A 16485-nucleotide genomic window follows, 5' to 3' on the forward strand; every position below is an offset into this window, starting at 1 on the left:
CCTTGGCCTGAGGCCTGGGACCTCTTTCTCACCCACAGTCAGCAGAGTGACAACATGTCTGCACGTGTTCAGTGTCCTCATACGGCCACCCTTGCACCTCGCATGGGGGAACCAGGTACCAGGTACAACCTTAACCCCAATCCTCGCTTTGTATTTACAAATACGTGGGGCCCCCGTCTTGTGGGCTGTGACCCCTCTGAAGTGTAGAGACTCTCCATTAGGTTTTTTCTGCTGTGCGTCAGAGCAGTTGCTGGGAGAAGGTATTAGGAACCCTGAATTGTCCCCCTTACATTTTTTTTTCCCCCCTTACTTTTCTGACCACTCCTTAAACCCAGACTACTGTGCCCTGCAGGCCATGCTGGCCCACTGGTTGACATTACCTAAAAAATGCAGGTGGCCGTCTGGACGTCTTCAGTCCCTGGGGAAATCTTCCTGTGTATTAATGAACCTTGTTGTTTAGAATTCCTCTTACATTTCTGCAAAATGGAAAAGAAATGAGTGTCCCTTTATTTCCACGAAATCCTAATCCAGAGCGAATTTGTTTACTTTAAATCTCCGGTGAGTGGTCTGTGCGGTGAGGGACTTGTTGATCAGACCCTGGTTAATATTTGAAGCTGATTCTGGTACTGAAGAACCTGTTTCAAATGCCCGAGGGATGATTTATCTCTGTCCAAACAAGCTACTGAAGTGAAATGAGCATTAAAGCCTGCCCTTCCTGTTTCTGAATCATGGAGCAGTATCGCATCCTTTCTCTCTGGCATTGTAACGTTGTTTGCTCAGTGTTACAGGGGACTGTGAACAGAGTCCGTCCGAGGAAGAGCCAGCATTTTCATTTTAAGGAGATTATCACCCCTTTGCCAGCGCCCTGAGTCCCACCCCCACCTCCGAGGCACAGGGTTTTGTTACCAGCTGTACCTCTGACTCCGAAGGCTAACAACAGTTCACTGCCCCAAACCCCAGACACTGTGTAGACCCCAGTATCGCTGGGGATTTGAGCATCAACACTACTGGAATGCTTTGTTCGTTAAAATACAAACACTTGTACGTGGTACCCCGTAGATATTTCACTGACCCCGTGCCAGGTGAAGAGTCTAATAGATGGGTCCCTGGGTGGCTCAGTCATTAAGCTTCTGCCTTTGGCTCAGGTCGCGATCCCAGCGTCCTGGGATCAAGCCCCGAATCAGGCTCCCTGCTCAGCAGGGAGCCTGCTTCTCCCTCTCCCACTCCCCTGGCTTGTGTTCCCTCTCTTGCTGTGTCTCTCACTATCAAATTTTTTTAAAAAGTCCAGTAGACGCAGAAAACCACCTCTCCATCTCCTACACCCCATTCCTTTGGTTTTTAAGTCTGGCTGTTAATCGGGCCAAGGCGTTTGCCATCTGGTCGGTACAGCACATGCATGTGTAGGTGGCATTGAAATGGCAAGTTTAAGAAAGTCGTGTCACCTGGTTCCAGAAAATTCTGCCGCTTACCTTGTAACTGAGCAAAGTTGACTTTGCTTTGTCTTAGTGTCCCAGTCTCTTGGAAGGGGGCAGCATTTGCTGCATTGTTTATCCTCCCACACTGAAGATCAAGCAGTAATAAACGTCCTTGGTGTGCAATGCTTTGTATTATTCCTTGTAATTAGAAGAACTCTAGTCTTTTTGACGGGAAGCCATGGAATCTTCCACAAGTCTTCTAAAAGGGGTCATGGAGACACATCGCCAAGTTGCCCCACACCCCTTCTCTCAAGTTCAGCGTGCACCTTATGCTGGAAGCCCTTAGATCTAAAATCATGACTGGACAGGTGTTCCGTCGTCCTGTTACATAAATCTCACCTCTTGGCTGGTACGGAAAATGAAGCCGGTGGCCAGACCATAAGCTTCCTCGATTTTGTTTGTTTGCAGGGTCATGTTGAAAGGTATTTGAAACACGTTTAGAATGTGTGTTGAAGATTTATGTCTTTGTGATGGGCAGGTCCTGCCCCAGAGGGGAGCTTCCGATGTTTTGATTGTCAATGCCAAGATCATCAGGAACAGGTGCCGGAGCTTCAGAGGCAGGGCTGTGGGGGCACCGGGGAGCAGGACGCAATGCAGAAGAATCCCGTGTTTTTGTATTTACCTCTTGAGACTTTAGTGGAAAAAAAAAAATACACTTCACGAGTAGAGTACATGGGGCAAGCATACCTGGGCTTCCCCTTCCCCACCAACTAAACCACGGGACCAGGTTTATCTGGTTGCATGCAGTTCAGACAAATTGGTGACATTTCTTCATATCGTAAGATTTAAGTATCTTTTCTGAGCCTCGTGAGATTTTGGGAAGAGGGGAGTTGCAGAATCCATCTCCTAGCGACTTGCCAGGAGTGATATGCTGCCTTACAGGTGACACTGGTCTGCCTTTAGTCCCGGGACCTCCATCATTTCCCCGAGCCTTTGCTGTGTCCCACCCAGGAGAGGCCAAGAGCAGGATCCCCGAAGAAGCAGATCGTACTGCCAAATAGCCTCAATCCCGGGAGCAGAGGTGACATGTTCGTTCTTCCCCTGCTGTGTTTTTACACTTTCTCATTCATGAGGCTGTCTGGATTTTCTCTGAAGTTAGTCCTAAGAGCTTTTCCAACATAATTACTGTATTGATCTCAAATAGAGGGCATCGTCTGTTCTACCCCTCCCCCCCAACATGCTTAAGGCGGGGCGGGGGCGGGGAGGATCCTTGCTTTCAAGGACTTGGCTCCGATGGCCTAGGCCAGGGCCTGTGGAGTGAAACCGTCTCAGCCAGAGCAGGAGCCAGGCTTCTACCAGCAGCTGGAATGGCAGCTTGATTCCCAGATCTGTGTTAGTCCTTGCCAGGGGAGGCAGGCCCTGGGGCACAGAAGTGGGGGACACACCCCAGGGAAACCAGAGGGCCTAGGCAGCCACTGCCTGGCTTCAGTCATTGCTGGTTGGCACACTGACCTCTCGGTTCCCCTCCTCCCCTCCGTTCTCTGGTTTATTTGTTTCTAACCAAGGGAACACGAAGCTGCTGCCGGCGCTCTTTATGTTCCTGGACAAATGCGTTCCGCTTCAGGCCCAAGTGTTCTCTCTGAAAGGAAACTGATGTGTAGATGTCGTCAAACATGAACTGGGTGGAAGGAGACCCTGGGGCCTTCTGCCTTGGGCTGCACTCCCACACCCACCTACCCCCTTGAGGAAGCGCTAGGGAGTGCATTTGGAAAACCACCCGGCCAGACCACCTCAAAGGACTCACTTCTCCCTTCTCTCGTTTTATCAGTCTGCAAGTTGCCTCTTCGGTTGGTTTTTACTGCCGTTCTTGCTCTGCGTTCTCCCATCTGCAGTGTGCACTGCTTCTCTGGATGAAAGGATCCAAGCAAGGCTAGACTATCCAGAATTTTGGAACTAGAGGGAAGTGTTTATTTTTGTCTTACTGGGAGCCAGAGTTAGGGGAGTCAGGGCTGGGCTGGATTTTACTTAGATCTGCACCAAAAACCGCCCCAGCCCCAGAAAAGGAATCAAGCTATTTTGTGCTAGACTGTTCCAGGTCCCCGAGTGTAGGCCCTCTGGCCGTCGTGTTCTTCACGGTTGCCACGTGAGCCAAATGAAATGTTCTCAGCAAGAAAAAAAATGAATGAATACCCCAGGATCCGCTAGAAGCTCTTCTGTGCCAGTAAGACCCCTGGAGAGAGCTTTCTATTGCTTTGGTGTAACCATGGCTGGCCCCCACCTTTGGGCTTGTCTCTTTTGTCCTCAAAATAGGGACTCCCTAGCTATGCTCACATGAGCCAAAGACTTTTGTAACCCAACAGTGGGGCCCCTGGGGCAGCCAGCATCCGCATGGCAGCCTCCCACCCATCCTGTCTTGTTCTCACTGGGGGAGAACCGTCCTCCCATCCACCCCTGCGGCTCTTGTTCCCCAGCCTCTCCTAGACCTTACTCATGCTCTGTGGATAGTACACACCTTGGAGACCCACTGCGTTTGAGGTCTCTTCCCTTGCTTTTCCTGCTGGGCGGCCCCTGTCCCCACTTTCCTCTCCTTTGATCCCGTGTGGGAAGGGGGACGGAGAGGGGAGTTCTTTGCAGGAGGCCGCTGCCCCTTGGGGGACTCCCTCCTGCATTATTCTGAGTTTACTGTTTGTGCCACCCACGTTTTCATTCTCCAGCCTTCTTAGATGTCAGATTTTTTGAAGCCAGCTTTCATTTTTCAGCAGTGGGGAGGGCAGGGGTGATGGCTAGGTTGCAGTGTATTAAATGTTTGAAAAAGAAAAGACTTGTGCCCAGAGGCAGCCATGCGTGAGCGGTCAGTCCTGAGTGGTTTGGATTGAAATAGGCCAGAGAAAGTAAAGCTCTGGGGCCTTTGTCCAATCTTCCCTTCAGCCCCCAGGCTCCATGCCAGGCTGCGTGCCCAGCCCCCATGGCACGTGTTGCCTTCACCCCAGGGGCCCTGACGGTCTCAGAATGGTGCCCCCCAGAACACACTGGAGATTATAAGCCTCTTGCATTGAGGTTTTCTGTAAAGAGGAAAATGCTGTAATCGAAAGCTCCTTGATTATAAAGAAGGAATAGAGAGGCTTGGCACAGAAGAATCTTCGTTCCTAGGCCTACTCGGCCAGGGTCGGGCACATGCAGTCCCCCGTGCCAGTAGGACCTTGGGCCCTTGGGGACCTTGGAGTCTGCCAGTCCGGACCATGACAGGTCACAGCTGCCATAGCTCACCTCGTGCATTTTCACGCCCCTGCTGCCTCTGTCTGCTGCCCTCGAGCTGGCTCGGGTGGGGCACCCTGGTCTCCGCTCACGGTCTGGAGTGGAACCATTAGCCATTAGCTAATCACCATTAGCCAGAGTTGGGAGCCCATGGCCCCTCTACCTCACAACAGGGAGGGGGAGAGGGCTCTCCAGGGGAGGAGTCAGAGCAGTACAAGACACTGGGACTGTGGATCCATCTGACCCAGGGTATGAAACGAGGGAGGATGGGAGGCGCTGTGGTGCTTCTGCGAACTCGGGGAATTTGCGTGTCCTTCCTGAGATGTGGGAGCCCAGCCCTGCTGGAGGCCAGCCGGCCCAGCACATGCTGCCCTGGGAGGCCATTAGGCATTCAGCCAGCCCGTCTCAAATGGGATATTATTCCACCAGGCATCTCCCGGGACCAGTGCCCTAATGAACATACCTGTCTGGGCCATCCATACGCCACAAAATCCCTTCTCCACCATCCTCCCCGGAAGTGCCTCGACCAGCCTCATTTAACTTGTCTCCTTACAGCTCTGAACCAAGCCTATAGCCCTGGTGCACCCGGAGGAGGATCCAGGCCCAGGTCCAGTGCTGGGCAGGAAAGCAAAGTGTCCCAGGGGTGGGGGGCAGGGGGCGCAGAGTAAGCAGGTCACGTTCCAGGCCTGTGTCCTCAGTCCCGGTCCCAGCAGTAGTCTTCCTCCTGCTCTGACCATGTCGTTCCACCAGCGCTGCTAGAAGAGCGGCCCGGGGCCCAGCAGCCCCAGCCACATGGCTGGTGCTTCCTCAGAAATGTGGGAGCGCGGGCCCCAGGCCCTCTGCTGCAGGATCAGGCCACTGCTGTGCTGTTCGGAGTCTGAGAAGCCCTGGGCGGAGGCCTCCTTCCTGCCCATGGCTGGCAAGGGCTTGCAGGGGAGAACTTGACGCCAGGTCTGGGAAGAACCGGTGCCTGACCCACAGTTCTCCTCTGCCTTTTCACATGAGCAGGTGGGCTCGGAGGTGGAATGAGGATGAGGCATGTCCTCATTATTAATTGGAATCTCTTCTCGGTTGGGTGAGAGTCTTGGTGGAGAAATATGGCCCTCGTCGCCAGCGCCCATGGGACTGAAAACTCAGGGGCCTGCATGTCTCAGTCCAGAGCTGTTGTAAGGGTCGCTGTGGTCCCACATCTTTTCCTTAATGAGATGCAGTCCCTGTGGCTGGAAAGATAGGGAGGGTGTGGGGAGAGGGAGGTGGGGAGGTAGAACTGACAATCCCTTATTAAGCACAGCAGGTGCCCGATAAATAAGTTGAATAAGTGAATACAAGGCTTGAGTCCTCCCTAACTTTTCTATAAAGTGACCCTATTGGCCTCTGACCTCAGAGGACCCCATTGCTTGGTCTGATTCAAAGGGGTAGGTGAGATGGACGTTTATCTCTACCCCTTTTGGAGACTCATTTTCCCCAGTTATTAGAGCAAAGGAGTGAGAGCCAGGGGTCCCAAAGATTCCTCTAACATCAGTGTTCATGTGACTTGGGGCATGATCGTGGGGTCACCAAGCATACCTCACCCAGTGTCCCCAGAGCTCTGGCCCCGAGGACACAGGGCCTGTTGCCACCATTCATCCAGCTTTGCTCAAGGAGTCTGGTGGAGTAGAAAGGGAGATGTGTGACACAATTGGTGTTCCCCTCAGTGAGGCCCAGGAGCTGCTGCTGCTGACTTGCATGTGACCTTGGGCAAATCTCTGTCCCTCTTTGGGCCTCAGCAGGTAGACTAAAGTGATCCCTGTGGCCCCTTTCTGCCTGGGTTTTCAACTGTCGTCCTGACCCCCCCTGCCTCCTGCCGCTGTCCCTCCACGTCTTAGAGGCAGGCGCTCAGCTCCCTGGTTCCAGAATAGGCTGGGAGCGGGGAGCGAGCCGCCCAGTCCAGGGAGGATGTCCAAGAGCTGCTAACCAGTCACGACTCAGCTGCTGCTTCGAGGACTCACACCAGGCTTCCCCACGCAGAGGACGTGATGTTGGGGCACAGGCTCCTGGCGCACCAAAGCCAGCGCTTTTTCCTTCCTCCCCGTCCCTGCAGACAGGAGCCTATGGGGGCATAGGGCGTGTCCCCCACCTTTCCCGTCGCCCCCACTTGCCCCAGGAGTTGTCCCTCTCCCCTTGGAGCACCGGCTGTCGGCCGAATCGCCGGGTCCTCGCCTGGGCCCTGCTACAGTCTAGCCACGTAACCCTGAGCCAGTCTTTGCGCTCTCCGGTCCTCAGTTTCCCCACCTGTGAAATGGGGCACAGAGCGCCGGCCGCCGCCGGGACCGCCGCGAGGGGCGACGGGCGCGCGGGGGCCGGCAGGGCGGGGGCCTCCGCCGCTCCCGCTCCCTCGCCCGCGGCTCGGGCTCCGCAGTGACGGGGGGGAGCGGCGCCGGGGAAGGAGCGCTCCGCGGTCACGTGACGCCCCCCCCTCCCCGAACTGCGGCGGCGGCGGCGGCGGCGGCGGCGGCGAACGCGAAGCCGCGTCCGAGCAGAGCTGCAGCGTCTGCCGCGGGCACCGGAGTGCCGAGCCCAGGACGCCCGGCCCAGGCCCGCGGGTGAGTCCGCCCCGCCCGGGAGCGGCCCGGGCACGGGGAAGGGACAGCAGTGCCGCGGGCTCCCCTCGGCCGGCCGCCAGGACCCCGCGCAGGCGGGGACCCGGGGCCCGAGGGTCGGCGGGAGGGGGCGCGGGCTGGGTTGGCCGCGGCCGGAGGCGGGCGTGGGGGGCAGGCCTGGGCTCAGCCGGCTGAACCCCCCCTTGCCTGCGGGGCTTGGTCCAGGCGGCCGCTGAGGGGGCGCGGGTCCCACCCCCCTGCGTGGGTGGGAGTCCCGCTTGCCCTGGGCCTGGGGAGGGGGGCGCCTTGGGCGCAGAGAGGGGAACGCGGAGAAGTGGGCGCGTTCCCTCGATCCCTGGGCAGGGGCCGCGGGCCTTAACGCCCCCCAGGAGGAGGCGCTCCGCTCCTCAGAGGACGGAAGTGGGGGTCCTCAGGGGCAACGACCCTGAACCGAGAGGGCGGTGATGTCCTTGCTTCCCCGAGGACGGAGCGCACTCCCCCCGCCCCTGTCTCTGACCCGCCGCGGAGCAGGGCACCCGCGTCACGCAGTCGGGCGCCCCCTCGCCGCCTCCCTTCTCTGGCTCCGCAGGATCTGAGGACTCGATGGGAATCCACAGGGCGGTCCCCGCGCCCCGCAGACGCTTTGGTGCCAGCCTTGGGGTGCCTGGGTTTGGGCGCGCGCGCGCGGGCTCGCGCACACGCGCGCACACAGACACAGACACACACGCCCCAGCTCAGGAGGCGAGAGCCCTCCCTTCGTGGTGGTTAGACCCCAACCTGCGCGTGACCCCCAAGTCCTTGTTGGAGCCATAGCACAGGCCTGGGGGTGGAATAAAAAAGGACACCCCACCCCTCACACATGGCACATTGGCATCTGTCCCCGTGCTTCAGTCCCTCCCTGGCGGTAGTCAGAGGCCAGCGGGAAGGGCCACTGAGAGAAGCTGGGTCAGGACAGAGCGGGAGAGAAAGGCAGAGGGGAAATGAAGTAGGAGCTGTCATTTCCTTCGAAAAGGGAGCTGGGTCCCAGGCTCTTAGCCCACCCTACCAGGGGCGCGGTGGTCCCTCCTTCCTGACGTGTCTGGAAGAAGAAGCTGGGAGGCGAGGGTCTGTTTTCTAGTAATGGGAGGAAACATCAGCTAAGCTGCTCCTGAATGGGGAGAGGGCAGCAGCTGAGTGGGGGTGGGGGTGGTCTTGCCCAGCTGGCCCCAGAAATCCCCCCATTTCTCCATCCAGGCCTCAGCTGCCCTTTGAGCTCCCCTCTAGCAGTTGGAAGGTTTGGAGAAGTAAAGGGGTGCCTTAATGGCCTCAGAAAGAATTCTAGGTAAGGCTTAGTCCCCAGGTGGCATGAGCACCTTCTCCGGGCACAGCAAAGTCAGGTGGGGCATGTGTTCGCACGCGTGCGTACACACTGAAGTCTCCATTGCACAGATGAGGAAACCAAGGCTTAGAGAGGCTAGATAAACTGCCCAAGGTCACAGAGTCGCCTCTGCCAGGGCTAGCATCTGGTTCTCTGACTCCTGATCTAGGTGGAGTTTGCGGAAGGGGTGGTCTGTGACGAGTGGAGTGGTCCACTGGTGACCCGCTCCCTGTGCCTCTTGGAGGTGACGGTGCATCTGGAGGGAGGTGGGGAAGCTGGCTCAGGTTAAGGAGAGCACGCCCCGCCCGCCCACCTTTCTTCAGTGGCCAGAACTCAGGCCTTCTTCCTCTCCCAGAGCCCAGTACTTGCTTTGCTGCCCCTTCGTTTCCAGCCTGAGACTCACAGCTTGCCCTGGGCGAAGCCAGCTCCTCTTCTCTGTGTTGTCTACGCGGCAGGGATCTCAGGAGACCCCCTACTGCCTCTATTCACCCTCCACCCCTACGAGACAAGAAGGATCCCTCCCTTGGCCTCTTGAAATACCAAGGGTCTCCTTGCCCCTGGGGCGGGGGTGGGTGTCTTTAATGCTCAGGCCTCTGGATCCTGCGCATCGGCACAGGCCTGGAGTAGGGGAGCCCTGAGTCCCTGCTTTAGCTCCCTCTCAGCCGGCCCCACCTCCTGCCCTGCAGCCACGTACCAGGGCCTAGAGGCCCTCTGAGGGCATCTGGGGCAGGTCTGTCTGCCACACCACCTGTCTGTCTATGGAGGCCTTTGTCCGGGCCGTCAGAGGCGGCCGAGCAGCCACACATGCGGCAGAAGCAGCCGAGCTCCGCGCACAGCCAGACACAGACGAAAACAAATACCCCGAGAACCAGACACAGGGACACATGGGCACGTGCAGGCGGAGACCCCCACCTCCAGCGCTGGCTGCCACTACAGACACCAAGAGACACCCCGCCCAGAACGTGGACATGCAGAGGGGGAGGTGGTGGTCTCGAGAAGAGCCTGGTCAGAAGCCTCATGGGGCTGGCAGTGGCTTCCGTGCCCCTCCTAGGCATGAGCCCTACACAGACACACACACACACACACACACACGTGTGCATGCATGGGAAAGAGCACAAGAAAGCCCCACGCCCTGAGAAATTAACCTGGCAGATAAGCATCCACCCACACCCAGGCCCCCACGAGGGCACACACGTGTGCATTACATCAGCTTCCTGCATGTAGGACGTGAACTCCTCATCACCCCGGGAGCGGGTGGCAGAGGCCCCTCTGACCCACAGCCCCCGGGACCACCCCAGCAAAGCCTCACCTTCCTTCTTTTCTGCTTCACCTGAACCCCACTCGGTTGACCCTAAGAATACTGGGAAGGTGCCCGGCGTTTCCCCCTCCGTGTACCCTCCTCTCCTGCCCCTGCCCCCGACACCCACAAGGTTGCCACCGGAGCCTCTCCACCCTGTCACCCTTCTGCAATCCCTGAACATGCTGCTCCACGGGCCCCTCCTAAGATAGGACACCCCCCAGTCCAAGTGGCCCCGGGGTTCCCTTTCCTTTGCCACTTTGCCAGGAGGCCTCGCCAAGTCCTGGCTTCTGCTTCGCCCTCCCAGCAAGGCTGGGGGCCAGCTGGTGTGAAGAGAGGGGAATCCTCTGAGATCCTCTGCCAGGCCGCACCCTGGCACCCTGGCTGTACCCCCCGAGAGGCTAGTATTCTGGGGAGCAGCTTCTGAGATATGCTTCTCTGGGCTCTGATAAGGTCTCCAGGGCAGACGAATGCTACATGGGGGCAGTGAGGGGCTCTGGGCTTTGCCATTCTGGTTCGGGTACTTAACATCGGCTTGCCAGAGTGCTGGTTCTGAGTCCAGACCTGGCCCCGCCTCTCGCTGGCTGTGCAGCCCAGGCAAATCATCTCCCGTCTCTGGGCCCCTCTCCAGCTCAGCCCAGCCAGCAAGTGTGAGGTGCGAGGCGGCAGCCCTTCTGCCAATGAGGAAAGGAAGTTGGCTCTGCTGGACAGCATGGGATGAGACGGGGGGCCCTGGCGAAGGATTCCAGCAGACTGAGAACTCCAGGCCTGCACTAGGTTGAGCACGGGCCATCAGCCCTGGGACGTCCTGCGACGGCCACCCCGGGAACAGCAGAGGGGGCTGCTGTTATGGTTCAACATCTGGAGGGATTTTTATGCCCCCAAACGTGCTCTATTTTTAGGGCTGAAGACTAGTGCTTACAGGCAGTGACTCAGAGGGGAGGAAGGGAGAAGAGCCAGAGGGGTGCTAGTGGGGAGACACCCCAAAACAGGGGAGTTCCGCTGGAAGAAAGGAGCCAACTATGATGCTCGTGCTGTGTGCAGGTAGCATGGCAGGGACCACGTTGGAACACTTGGTAAGCATTTACTGAGCGTGTGGTGTGTCCCAGGTGACTGTGACAGGCACTGAGGACAATAGAGATGAGCTGGGTGTGGCATCATTTGGCCCCTTCCACAGCCCAGTGTGATGTTACTGTGACCACGTCTCAGAGGAGGAAGTAAGGCTCAATGAGGTAGAGTGATGTGCCCGCGCCATCCAGAGGTGAATACCTCTGCAGACAGGGGCCCCCCACCCCTGGGCAGCCTTTTGGAAGCAGAAGACTTGAGTTCAAATTCTGACTTTGCCACTGAACAGCTATACGACTTAAGGCAAGTTATTCCATCCCTCCAAGCCTCTGTTTCTCTCTCTCTCTCTCTCTCTCTCTTTTTAAGATTTTATTTATTTAATAGAGAGAGTGAGAAAGAGAGCACGAGCAGAGGCAGAGGGAGAGGGAGAAGCAGACTCTCCGCTGAGCATGGAACCAGACGTGGAGCTCGATCCCAGGACCCTGGGATCATGACCTGAGCCGAAGGCAGACGCTTAACCAACTGAGCCACCCAGGCACCCCGACCCTCCGTTTCTTTATCTATAAAGGGCACATCACCCACTTTATTTGCTGATGGGGCTGTTTCAAAGTTTAAGGAGTCTAGTGGGGCATTGGTGGCTCAGTGGTAGAATTCTCACCTGCCAGAGGTTAAGGAGGCTAATGGAGGCCAGGACCCAAGGCAACAACCCGCTGCTCATGGTGGGGGATTTGCTAGGGACTTAAAAGGAGATGGGCTGGGAGTCTTCAGGGATCCAAGTCTGGTGTGACGTCGGAGCAGCCACTTACGCTCCGTGTGCCTCCTTCCTTCTCCATAGACCGGGGGTGATGAGCCCTCGTCCGCCTGCCTACCTGGGAATGTTGTTTGCAGAGATCAGACATGCCGGCTGGGAGATGCTTTGAAAAACACAGAGCCGCGCTCAGAGATAGCAATGCACAGAAGGAAAAACAAACACCAGAAAAACATGAAGAACGATCTATTTTAAAAACTTCAAATTTTATTATGGCAAGAAAAAAAAAATAAGCCTTTTCTTCAAGGTTTTGGGGCAGTGGGGATTTTTTCCCATGACTTCACGTTTCCAAGGCAGTTGGCATTGTGATCACAGGAGATGGTGCTTCCGCCATGAGGGGTCAGTGTCTGGCACGCGGGGTGGGGGGCCGTCATAAGCAGTAATGGGGGCTCTTCGTGGAATTATGAGCTGCCCAGGGACAGGGGAGTGGTAGTGTTTCTGGTGGCGTAACTGGCTCCAGCGTGAGATGGACATAGGGATGCTGGCTTGGCTCCAGCAGAAGGTGTGTGTGGGAATGAGATGAAGTCCACTCGTGGGGGGCCTTGAATGCCAGACCGAGGAGTCTGCATTTCTCTGAAATCCGGGGGGGAGACCCTCAGAGGGACCAGCTGTACCTTCTGTGGGCAGGCCTTGGGTTGTGAAGGAGGAGCTAGCCTGGCACAGTCCTCTGCCCTGCCCCACTGTGTAAGAAAGGCCCCATGGCCCGTTTCCCCGAGTCTTGTTTTCCTCGTGTGTGCAAAGGAGCATCTTTCCATCCCTGGGACAGGCCAGAGGGCCAAGGCCCCCAATGCTCAGGGAACCAGGAGACTGCCACATGTGCTGGAAACCAGGAGACCCATGTTGCCCCTCTCACCTCACCCCACTAGCTGGGTGATCTCAGGCAAGTGCAGCCCACCTTTCCATCCACGGAAAGGGCAGGAGTGCTTTCTGCCTTTGTCCTGCGGCTCCGGTGAGACTCACCTGGTGAGACGAAGCTATCTGTGTCTCTGTGTCTCAGCTGGGTTGTGTCTCTGGGGGGCTCGCGCTGTTTCTTGTAACGACCTGTTCTCCAGGGTCCCCTGGGAATTTGGGGCTGCTGAGCTTTGGCATGGACAGCAGGCGAGGACAGACTCCTGAGCGGCCGGAGAAGCTGTGACCTGCCTGAGGCCACAGGAGCGGCCCGCCCGCCGCAGCCAGGCCGTCATGGGAGGTGGAAGGGGGACCCATGTGGGTCCAGCGCTCTGCTCTGCTCCTCCGTTCTCGGTCCCAAGTCTGTGAGGAAAAGATGCCGGACCCCAGCTCAGAAGTCAGCTTTCTCCAAGGTCCCACTCCTCTAAGTGAGGGCTTTTGGGGCGGGGTGGATGCATTGGATGGAAGGTGACCTTGGGAACTTTTCTCTTCTGCTGCTTGCGTGGTCCCTGCGGAAACTGCTGGGGCAGCCCGGAGTCCTCCATTCTCAAGAGCAGGGTGTGTCACCTCCCTGCAAGGGACTGCTAGCACAAGGCCCCCTGGGGGTGGGCAAGCCTTGCACCCTTCCACCTCTTCCTGATCTCGGAGGTCCCAAGAGAGGCCACCCACCCCTGGCAGAATGCTTATGCAGCAGGCCGTGGATACAAGGGGCTGAAAGCTCTGTGTCTGTGTCCTCTTGTCCTCTTCACCACCTGCTTCCCCCTGAGATCCTGGAGCTCTTCCCAGTACATATGGATGCCCTTTCAGTCCCTCCCCCAGGACCTTAAGCCCCCAGACGCAGGACTGGACAGAGCCCTTGGGACAGAGTCTTCTCCGTCCCAGTCATGAGACAGGTCCTTGGACTTCCCCGGCTGGGGAGGTATGGCCCTCTATGGTCCTCTGATGGGCAGGAGAAACCTGGGATCTGTCCCCCACCCCCATGCCACATCGTTGGGGCCCACCCTTGGTCAGCCAGGGTGGGAAGGAGCTGGTTAGCTCAGGGATAACATAGCAACCGTCAGGAAGGTTCTGGCAAGGGAGAAGCAGAAGAGAGGCTGAGTGAAAGAACACAGGTGGGGGGCATGAATTTCGTACTTACAGTATGTAGGCCTCTATGCTAAGCACTTTTCACAGATCTCATTTAATCCTCAGAGCAACTGTTATTAGACCCGCTGAGGCTCAGAGAGTTTAAATGACCTGCCCAGGGTCACCTGGCTGGTGTGTGGCTGGAGCTGAGATTTGAATTACGGGCTATCTGCCTCCATGTTTAACCACTTTGGCCTGCTGCGTGCAGAATTAGATGGGGTTAGGAGAAGGGTGTGGTAGAGAGGAAGGGACTGAGCCCTTAGGGAGTGGCGGCAGTTCTAGGCAGGGGTGGGGAGGGGGTTCACACTCTGGGGCCGTCCCCACACTTTGAGGACACAGCCCTGAACCTCCCAGGTTCTCTTCCCTCCTTTTCCCCATCCCTGTGGCCTGTTCCTGGGGCTCAGCGCCCAGGCTGGGTTGGGAGAAGAGGATGAATGGGGAGATTTTTTTGCAGAGTTCCTGGGGATTTACAATCCCACAGACCCTGGCTTCTCCTGGTCGATGTCTGCATAAATTCCCAGCTTGGAAACCGAGAAATCCTCAGCATCAGAGTTGGAGAGGAGCCCATGGGATCAGCTGGTCCAACCCCCTTGTTTTACAGATAATAATTATTATGATTACGCCCGATGGTAGCAATTCACAAAGGGCTTTCACATCTGGGTTGCCTCTTAAGCACGCCAGAGCCCTTGGGGCTGGCAGAACTCGGGCGGTGGTTGTTATTCACCTCCCCACTTGGCAGCCAAGAAAAACTGAGGCTTAGAGAGGCCAAGAGATGAGCCCCAGAGCACACAGCTAGTTTTGGTCCTGGGCTCCACACCCAGATGTCTCCTCGCCTGGGCCCCTTGCACCATCCGGGGGCCCCCCAGGCTCAGAGCCCATGGGGTGTGGCTCCAGGACTATCTCTACATTAGGAACAGGCTAGGGGACAGTGTCTAGGGGGGCTGGTTCTGTTCTGAGGTGTGTGGAAGTAGGAAAAGGGAAGGTATGAGTGATGCCTGCCTTCCTCCCTGTCATGGGAACACACTTTCCTTCTCCAAGCCGAGGGGCAGAGCTGTTTCTTAGAGGCCTCCTGCCCCATGCGCCCAGCTGCCCCAGAAAATCAGACTGAGAAAGTACCTTGGAGAGCCCTCATTATACGAAGAAGGAAACTGGGCCTGGAGGGGTAAGGCCCTGCCCATAGTCAAGCTGAGCCTGTGGCAGAGCTGGGCCTGGGACCCGGGTCTCATGACTCAGTATATGGCTATGCTAGAACATGTCCAGTAACAGTACTAAAGATAATCCCTACCTACTGACTGCCTACTGTATGCCAGGACTGAGCACTTTACACTGAATCCCCAAAACAACCCTGTGAGCTGAGTAATTTTATTATCATTACCATCCCTTGTACAGATGAAGAAACTGAGGCTTCAAGAGGTTATGAAAGTGGCCCAGAGTTACAACCAGAAAGTGACAGAAGTGAGGATTCAAATACAGTTCCGTCTGACTCCGGCCCATGCCGATGTCAACCCCCAGATGTAGTGTGATAGGAATGAAATCGATGTTAGCTTTCTTTTTGTTCAATAGCCAACCTAACACATCATTCATTCATTCCCTGAATATTTGCGGAGTACCTGCCATGCTGAGGGGACCAGGGGGTTGATCTGGAGTCTGAGGCTGGGAGCTGAGGGTCAGAAATGATGCAGTGAGGGTGTGGGGCTCTAGGCATTCCTAAACCATGCATGATGGCTGCCTCTCCCACCCTCCTCCTGCCCCAACCCAGCCACATACCGTGCGTTGTTCAACCTCTTCCTTTGCTCTCCAGCTTGCCCGTGGGGTACGTTGCAGCTGATTTGCCCTGTGGAAATGGGGGCACACTCAGCAGGGGCTTCTGGACTTTGTACATCCTCATTGCCTGCTGACAATGGCATTAGCAGCCACCACCATGCGAGGCTTCTGTGGGCACAAGACCCTGGGCTAAGTCCACTCTGTGTGGCTCATCTCTTGTACGGAGCATCGTCCCTCTATAAACTACCAGCTAGTGCATCTCCATTCTCTGGATGTGGGAACTGAGGCTTAGCATCACACAGCTCGGGGCTGGACTGGAGCCCCACTGTCTGGCTCTCTGTCCATGTCCTCCCCCCATGCTCACACTGCCCTGCTCCGTGTCCAGGCTCTGTGCCCAGGCTGTGTGGCTTTGCATTTAGAAACCTGGTTCCTGGAAGGCAGGGCTTCAGCCAAACAGCAAGTATTTATTAAGCACCTACTGTGTGCCTGGGGGAAGTGCTTTGTGAGGCTACGTTTTGTGAGGATGGGGAGATAGGAGTTCCTCTGTGAGGGATGGGGGGGGTCCTGAGCAACCACCCCACCCAACTCCTGAGTACAGGAGACTTTTCGGGCCTCCAAGGCAGTCAGAGCTAGGGCTTTCTTCTGGCAGGAGTCCCTGAGCGGGACTCAGAGTAGAGTTAAGACCTCAGAAGGCCTTTACAGTCACTTCTACTCACCCTGGGGCAAGTCCCTCAGGGCCTCAGTTTCTTGGTCAATGAACAGGGGTTGATAATTGCTCCTAATTTACAGGGTGGTCAGGAGGACTGAACCAACAAGAATGTTTGGTACGGGGCCTCAAGAACTAGTCACTGCTCCTGCTGAGCTGGGGTGCCTGCATATGTGATGGGGGCTGAGGGCTTGAGGGGGCGTCAGAAGCTGGCTCTGCTCCGTTT

The sequence above is a fragment of the Martes martes genome (assembly GCF_963455335.1).
Source record: "Martes martes genome assembly, chromosome: 4".
Taxonomy (NCBI): Eukaryota; Metazoa; Chordata; class Mammalia; order Carnivora; family Mustelidae; genus Martes; species Martes martes.